Source organism: Tenrec ecaudatus, chromosome 2, assembly GCF_050624435.1.
Source record: "Tenrec ecaudatus isolate mTenEca1 chromosome 2, mTenEca1.hap1, whole genome shotgun sequence".
In the NCBI taxonomy this organism is placed as follows: Eukaryota; Metazoa; Chordata; class Mammalia; order Afrosoricida; family Tenrecidae; genus Tenrec; species Tenrec ecaudatus.
The window spans coordinates 288,921,927-288,929,951 of NC_134531.1; the positions used below are offsets into that span (position 1 = coordinate 288,921,927).

Here is an 8,025-nt window from a genome sequence, read left to right on the forward strand (position 1 = left end):
AAAAATCATCTCCTTGGGGCTTAGGTAATAATATTGTGAGATAGTTAAAGTTTATTGTGCCAATCTGGCTGATAAATACATGCGGGATTAATTTAATGGTGAAGAGATAAATGGCTCAGTGAGCCTCACCTTTCTAGTTCTCGGGTCTCTTGCTTTCTCATGGTTGGACCAGGGTGCTGCTGCCGTAGCCAGTTCCCTGTTTCAGCTTGCAAGGCTCACTTCCTGCAAGACATTCCTGAGGAGAAGCCACATGGACCTACCTTGATGTAGCCCTGGGTGCTGGAGCACCCATATGGAGACCCCTGCCTGCGCTGAGATGCTTACATGCTCACTGATTCAGCTTTCTGCTTGCAGCCGGCATCATTGCGTGTGTTTTGTGAGATTGGGGAGGACGTTCTAGATCAGTGTTGGACATATGGGTTAATATTGAACTTGTGGGCTTGGACCGCACTGAGTTGGGATGCTTTCTTGATGTGCACTTACCCTTTATATAAAACTCTGTCTCATTCATATATGAGTTTCTGTGGATTAGTTTCCCTAGTTTACCCAGACTACCACATATTGAAAACTAAAAAATAATTTAAAAAAAAGATAAAAAGCTTCACTATCAATCAATGTTGACTAATGGCAACCCCATAGGTCAGGGTAGAACTGGCCTTTAACTCTTTATGGGACTAGAAAGCTCTGTCTTTCTTCTGTGGAACAGCTGGTAATTTTGAACTGAGGCCTTGCAGGTAGCAAATACAAGTAAACCTGTGCTACTAGGCTTTAGTTTTATTGATAGTGTCATTAATTTAGTCAAGGTTATGGAATTTAAAACACTACTGAGAAAAAATACTTTATATATGTGCAGAACATCCTTTTAGACTATAATATAAGAATTATTAACTTGTGACTGGACACTAGTTACAGAAACATTGAGCCTTGCAGATATAGCATTACTTTTAGTGAGATTTATTTATAGAGGCAGAACCACACATGTCAGAAAACAGCAGAGAAAGTATGAAAACACTTCTATGTTGGTTCCGGGTGGCCATTCATAGAGCACCCAAGAAGCAATAGGTTTGAACCAAACCAAATTCCAGTACCCACCCATTCCCTGACCTTGGGATGGCGATCATCTGCTTCTCCAGCTAGGGCATATCCTATTGACGTCCAGGGAGTATTTTAGTTCCTTTAAATCTGCTACAAGTAAATTCAAGGTAAAGTCCATTTTCCTTAGTCGGGTCTTCGATTCGGGTCCTTTGCTGTGGTCTAGGCAGGATGTGGTGAACCTATGAAAGGACAGAATCTAATGTCTCAGTTGTCTATAGCGCCTTGCCTGTGCTCACCAGGGACTGCATAGAAAAAGAAAACAAATTCCTCCACAAAAAATTTTTAATGAAAATATTTAAAAGGAAAGTAGGTCACAAGTGCCCAGTTAGGAACACAATGTTGGGAGTCTTTTCCCCTTGGAAGTCTATGTAATAATGTTAAGTATTTTTCATACTGGCAGGTTGCCTCCCTCCTGGCTCCCCCTGTACACCCCACCAACACATACTACCTCCATTTCACCCACCATCAGAAGTATAATTGTCTTCTAAGATGCAGACATGTCCCCCACCGGCCCCCTCCGCGTGATTGGAGTTCCCAGTAAGCCTTACTAATTACTCTTGTAGGAGTGTCTGTTGAGTTGGTATGATCGTAGAGCACCACTATATGGCGTGATCTTAGAGCACCACTATATGGTGTGATCATAGAGCACCAGTATATGGCGTGATCTTAGAGCACTACTATATGGTGTGATCATAGAGCACCATTTTTTGGTATGATCATAGAGCACCACTATATGGTATGATCATAGAGCACCACTATATGGTATGATCATAGAGCACCACTATATGGCGTGATCATAGAGCACCACTATATGGCGTGATCTTATAGCACTACTATATGGTGTGATCATAGAGCACCATTTTTTGGTATGATCATAGAGCAACACTATATGGCATGATCATAGAGCACCACTATATGGTATGATCATAGAGCACCACTATATGATATTATCATGAGCACCACTATATGGTATGATCATAGAGCAACACTATATGGTATGATCTTAGAGCACCACTATATGGTATGATCATAGAGCACCACTATATGGCATGATCATAGAGCACCACTATATGGCATGATCACAGAGCACCACTATGTGGTATGATCATAGAGCACCACTATATGGCATGATCATAGAGCACCACTATATGGCATGATCACAGAGCACCACTATGTGGCATGATTCTCCCGCTCCTCATAACATGAGAGACTGACCCTCATCAGGAATGAGGCCATCTCCCCTGAGGTAGTTTTAAAAATATTCCATGTGTACATATGTTGCCATCACCATTTCTTTCCACTGGGGCCCTTGGTATCAGCTAAGTTTCCCTCTTCCCTGCCCTCCCTCCCTTATGAACCCTTGATAATTTATATATATTTTTCATATCTTATACTGAACAGTGTCTTTCTTCACCCATTTTTCTGTTTTCTGTCTCCTGGGAGGGGGTTATAGATAGATCGTTGTGATCTGTTCCCTCTTTCTCCCCCACCTTCTCCTTCCCCTCTGGTATTGCTACTCTCATCATTGATCCTGAGGGGTTTTTCTTTCCTGGATTCCCTGTGTTGTAAGCTCATATCTGTACCAGTGTACATTGTCTGGTCTAGTCGGATTTGTAAGATAGACTTGGGTTCATGATAGTGGTGGGACAGAAGCATTCAAGAACTAGAGGAAAGTTCTATGTTTCATGGGTGCTATACTTCGCCTTGGATCATCTCTTCCATGTGGCCCTTCTGTAAGGAGATGTTCAATTGTCTACAGGTGGGCATTGGGTCTCCACTCCGTGATCCCTCATTCACATTGATATATATTTTTTTTGTTCTGGGTCTTTGATGCCTGATAGTTGATCCCATTGACACCTCTTGATCACACAGGCTGATGTGCTTCTTCCATGTGGGTTTTGTTGCTCCTTACAGCTAGATGGCCACTTGTTTGTGCTTGATATAGTGGATATGTGTATGGACTGTGATAAGAGCTATACAAACCCCCAATAAAATGATTTTGAAAATAATGATCTCCCAATAAAGAGGGTTTAGATGTTTTGTGGGCAGTGGACAAGCATGCTACCTCATTGTTTGGTGCACTATATTAGAAGATTATAATGCTTGAGTATAGAAGCGATTACTTGTGTTTTATCCTTATAGGAGGGAACTCATACAATATTTGTCATTTGTGATTGGCTAACTTTGGTCAGCATAGTGGTTTCTAGGTCCATCCATATAATGAGGTGGTTCATTAGTGTTTTTCAGGGATGCATAGTGAGATAGTTAATTTTGCCAACCTGGCTGATAAACACATGTGGGTTAATTGAAGGGCAGAGAGATAAATGGCTCATTGAGCCTCACCTTTCTAGTTCACGGGTCTCTTGCTTTCTGATGGCCAGACCAGGGTATAATTTGGATAAATGGTGTACTTATAGGTATTTTTCCATTTCTTCTAAGTTATCGAACTTGGGTGCTCTTGACAGCCATGTTTTTTTAAATTTCACTTGACTCTTTTGTGGTGTCATCCATTTCATCTCTAGTTCTATATATTTACATCTTCTTTTTTATTTCTTTGTTCAGTTTGCTGTTTGTCAATTTTCTTGATCCTTTCAAAGAATCAATATCTTGTTTTGTTGATTTTTCCATTGCTTTTCTGTTTTCCAGTTTATTAATTTCTGATCTAATCTTTATGATTTCTTTCTCCTGTTGTGGGAGGGTTTATATTGTTGCCTCTTTATAGTTGTTGGAGATGTTGTGTTCTGGTGTTGATGTTTATTTTCTCCTCTTTCCACTAGTGTTGTAAATTGCCTTCTTATAACTGCTTTTGCTATACTCTAAAGGTTTTGATATTTATGTTATTGTTTTCATTTTTCAAGGATTTTCTTATTTTAGAGGTCCCCAACCTGTGGGTCGCGACCCCTATGGGGGTTGAACGTCCCTTTCACAGGGGTTGCCGGCTTCATAACAGTAGAACAACTACAGTTATGAAGTGGCATCTAAAAACATTTTATGGATGGGGGGGTGGTCCCCACAATGCAAGGAACTGTCTTAAAGGGTCGTGGCATTAGGAAGGTGGAGAACCACTGCCTTATTTGGTCTGTTACTCCATATTTCTTAAGTCGTTGCTGTTCAGTCTCCATGCTTGTGTTTATGTTCCTGTTCTTCCTATTGTTGATCTCCATTTTTATAGTATTGCGATTTGCGAAAATGAATTGTAGGGTCTCAATGTATTGAACTTGTTCAGGTTAGATTTGTGGCCTTGCATGCACACTATTGTAAAGTATATATCATATGTATGTACTGGGGAAGAAAGTATAACATGCTATTGCTTGTTGAAATACTCTGTATGTATTGAGGAGGTCCAGTTGGTTGATTGTATTGTTTAGTTGTTCTGTTTCTTTCTTGAGTTTCTTTCCTAATGATCTGTCTTTCCTGGAGAGTGGTGTATTGAAATCTTCTACTATTATTGTTGAACTTTTTTTTTCTCTCTTCAGTTCTGTTGGTTGATATATTTCAAGAGTTGTTCACTGGATGCATATACATTAGTTATGGTGATATATTCCTTTTCTATTGCTCCTTTAGGCATTGTGTACTGCCCATCCTTGTCTCTCCTTATATTATTTGACTTGAAGTCTGTGTTAGACAGGGTTCTCTAGAGAAACAAAACCAGGCCACTTATGATTGTGTATGTATATATGTAAATATATACAGCATGAAGGAATATACGAGCTAATTAGTCCACATAGCATGATAGATGGCTCAGTTCAAATCACTTCCGTGAAACAGTTAATATGCTGGAAATCCTTCCACTCAGGAGGGCTGCTGGGTCCAAGGTTAAAGAAGCAAACAACTGAGTCTTCTGTAGGGCAATGAGGGCAATCCAGCCACAGGCAGCTGACAGCAGGGCTGGTCACCAACAGACAGCCAGATGACAGACTCATGAAGCACTTACAATGATGCTGAATGCAGGAAGATCACAGGCCAGTGGGTGGGAAGTCTTGTGGATCCAGTGACATTGGAAGCATCTCCGTGCTGGCAGGGTTCTCCATGTGGCTTCTCCAGCTCAGGGCACTAGCATAATTTGACGTGTCTTGTCAGCTGCTATGTCTCCCAGGGAGCCCTCACCTCCAAGCCAAAAAATAAAGGAATGCCCAAATTCCCAGGAGAAGTCCATGTCCACACAGAGGCCTCATTGGCTCTGGCCTGATTGACAGACTAGACTCCACCCCTTCCCTCTTAATCCTGTTAAGTCCCAAATTGACACCAGATTATATAACTACCACAGGGTTCTCTCAGTTTCTTCAATGGTTATTTTCTCCAGGTTGATGGTATTGGGGAGGTATTTTTTCATGCATTTTCATACTATTTTGTAATTTTTTTTTGGTGTCTTCTAGCTCTGGAAACCTGATGGGATGTAGATTGTTTCTCTTGATAGTTTCCAACATTATTCTCAGTTTTTTCCCTGAATTCTTTAACTTTTTGAGTTGATGTTTTTATAGGGTGTAGTCAGATGATTGTGAGTTCCCGGATTTGATTTCCCCCCCCCTTACATTCTATTCCTTAGATTTTTTTTTACCATGTTACAAATTCTGTTTTCTCATTGTTTATCTTTTGGGATTCTTTTTGGCTTGAGGTTTTTAATTTATTAATTTCTTTCATTTTTCATGAGGGTTCCTTGAAGGGACATAAACACCATTCTTTTTCTGCTAGTTCTAGGACCTTTCCCAGAGTACTCTATTGGGCTTGGATGATTTTTGATAATGTGATTTTGTTTTTCCTTCTTTTTGTCTTATGGTTGACAATTGTTTCCATGGCACCGTGGTACAGTTTTTAGTAGTGTGTGGGATATTGGTTTGTGTGAGGGTACTTGGATCTTGAGTTACAAGAGAGCTGTCTAATGGGAGTGGAAATGAAGGAAAAGGGAGAGAGATGGGTAAGTGGAGAAGGTGGGAAGGGAGAAGAAAGGATGAAGTAAGCTATAAGTAATGATTCTCTGCCATCAAGTTGATATCGACTTCTAGAAATCCTTTAGCATGGGGTAGAATTGCCTCTGTGAATTTCCAAGACTGTCAGTCTTCATGGGCCTAGAATGCTCTGTCTTTCTCTCACAGAGTGGCTGGTGATTTCAAACTGCTTACTTGCCAATTCGCAGCACTCTTGTGTTGGGGAGGATTTCTTTCATGAATTCTCATACTATTTTGTGTGTGTGTGCACTACACCACCTGAGTTTCACCTGATAGACCAGAAAGATTGAAGAACAGATCGAAAAACAGCGGTAAAACATGTCCTAAGAGTTATAAAGCTTGGTAGAGCTTTCTGTGGCAGCGGCTCCCACAGCTAGTGCCGTGGCAGGAGCGTAGAATGGCCAGGGTGGTGGTGCTTCCTTGAGCATCTGTGGTTTCCAGGCCCGTGCGAAAGATATCAAGTTGTGCTAATACAGCCATATAAATACTTAATACGTGCAGTCTCAGTGCAACCTGGGCATTAACAATGATGATTTATATATGCAAACACTGGGGAATCAAATACAAGACAAAACATTTATAACTAGACATGACTTCAAGGGGTTTTAGTGTTCTTCACAGCTGAAGCTGAAGCTCTAATGCTGAAGCTTTATTGGCCATCATAGCTCCAACTCCTTCAGGATATAGAGAAAAGAGATAATGTTTCCACAACGAGTAGATCTTTGGTTGTACGGTTACAGAGCAGAGACTTACAGACGATTGCTGTACTTGAGGCTCGGTGTTCTCAAGCAGTTCAGACCTTGAACGTTTAGGCAGACACCAGATAGAAGCATTAAAATATCCAATTGGATTTGTGAAAGAAAAAAAAACTCCAGAAGAAGGCTAATATAGGGTTTCCATATCAACAGAGAGTTGTTCAGTTACCTCACATTTCATGGGACCAATATCCCAATAGTTTTGGAACTTTTAAAGAGAATTTAAAACTGTAAAAGACATACTAGGAGAGTTAAACTAGTTTTTGATAAAGTAGGTTTGCCTGCTAGACCCAAAAGTCTTTTAGATTCTAAGCAGGATGGGCAGTCTCCTTCATATTCTACACTGCCTTTGAGCAATGGTCCAGAAGGCTCAAGCAGTCATCCTCAAATGATAAGGGGACACCTCTGCGGTGATATCAAACCTGAAACATTATCCAATTACCGACTGTAGATGAATGATAAAACTTGAACCGTTATTCCTGAAATACCCTCCTGAAGAAGCAGAATCAGCACTGGCCGAAGATTGCAGAAGAATTGGGCAATAGGACAGCCAAACAGGTTGCCAGCCCAGTGCACAAGTATCTCAAAAAAATAACAAAAGCTGGCATTTCAGTCCCAGGGAGAACACCAAACTTATACATGTACTCCCCACAGCTTACATGGATGAAGAACATGCTTGATCCTATTTTCATAGCCACCTGGGCACTGCTGTTGAAGAGCCATCAGATGAAGAAATTATTCCTATTTTGTATGGAAATTTACCTGTATATGAAGAACCATTACAGTTTTAAAAGTTAAAGAAACAGAAACATCAACAAATGCAAACAGAAAATGGATTTGTACAACATGTGGGCTTTAAGTGTGAGAACTGCGGCATAGAACCCATCCAGGGCATTCGGTGGCACTGCCAGGATTGTCCTCCAGAAATGTCTTTCGATTTCTGAGATTCTAGTTCCAGCTACCTATATGAAACAGATATTCACAGGAAGATCACCAATTAGAACCTGTTCATAAGTCAGAGACATTAGAAGACAGAGACTACTGTGTGTCCCAGGGCACCGGTTATAATAACCTTGACCCAAACTACTTTCCAGGGACCAGATGACATGGAGGAGCCCATTGTTTATTAGTCCTCTTCAACACATAGCAATGGTCTCATTGCTAAATATGTGCACTGTCTGGAAAATGTCCCTGCTTTCCCTGAACTGACACTCACTGCATGACAGCTT

The 8,025-nt window shown here is 40.8% G+C and overlaps 1 pseudogene; it reads left to right on the top strand.

The window, feature by feature from the left end:
- The first annotated feature begins 6,740 nt into the window (after positions 1–6,740).
- On the top strand, positions 6,741–7,901 carry LOC142440640 (ZZ-type zinc finger-containing protein 3 pseudogene; annotated as a pseudogene).
- The last annotated feature ends 124 nt before the right edge of the window (positions 7,902–8,025 follow it).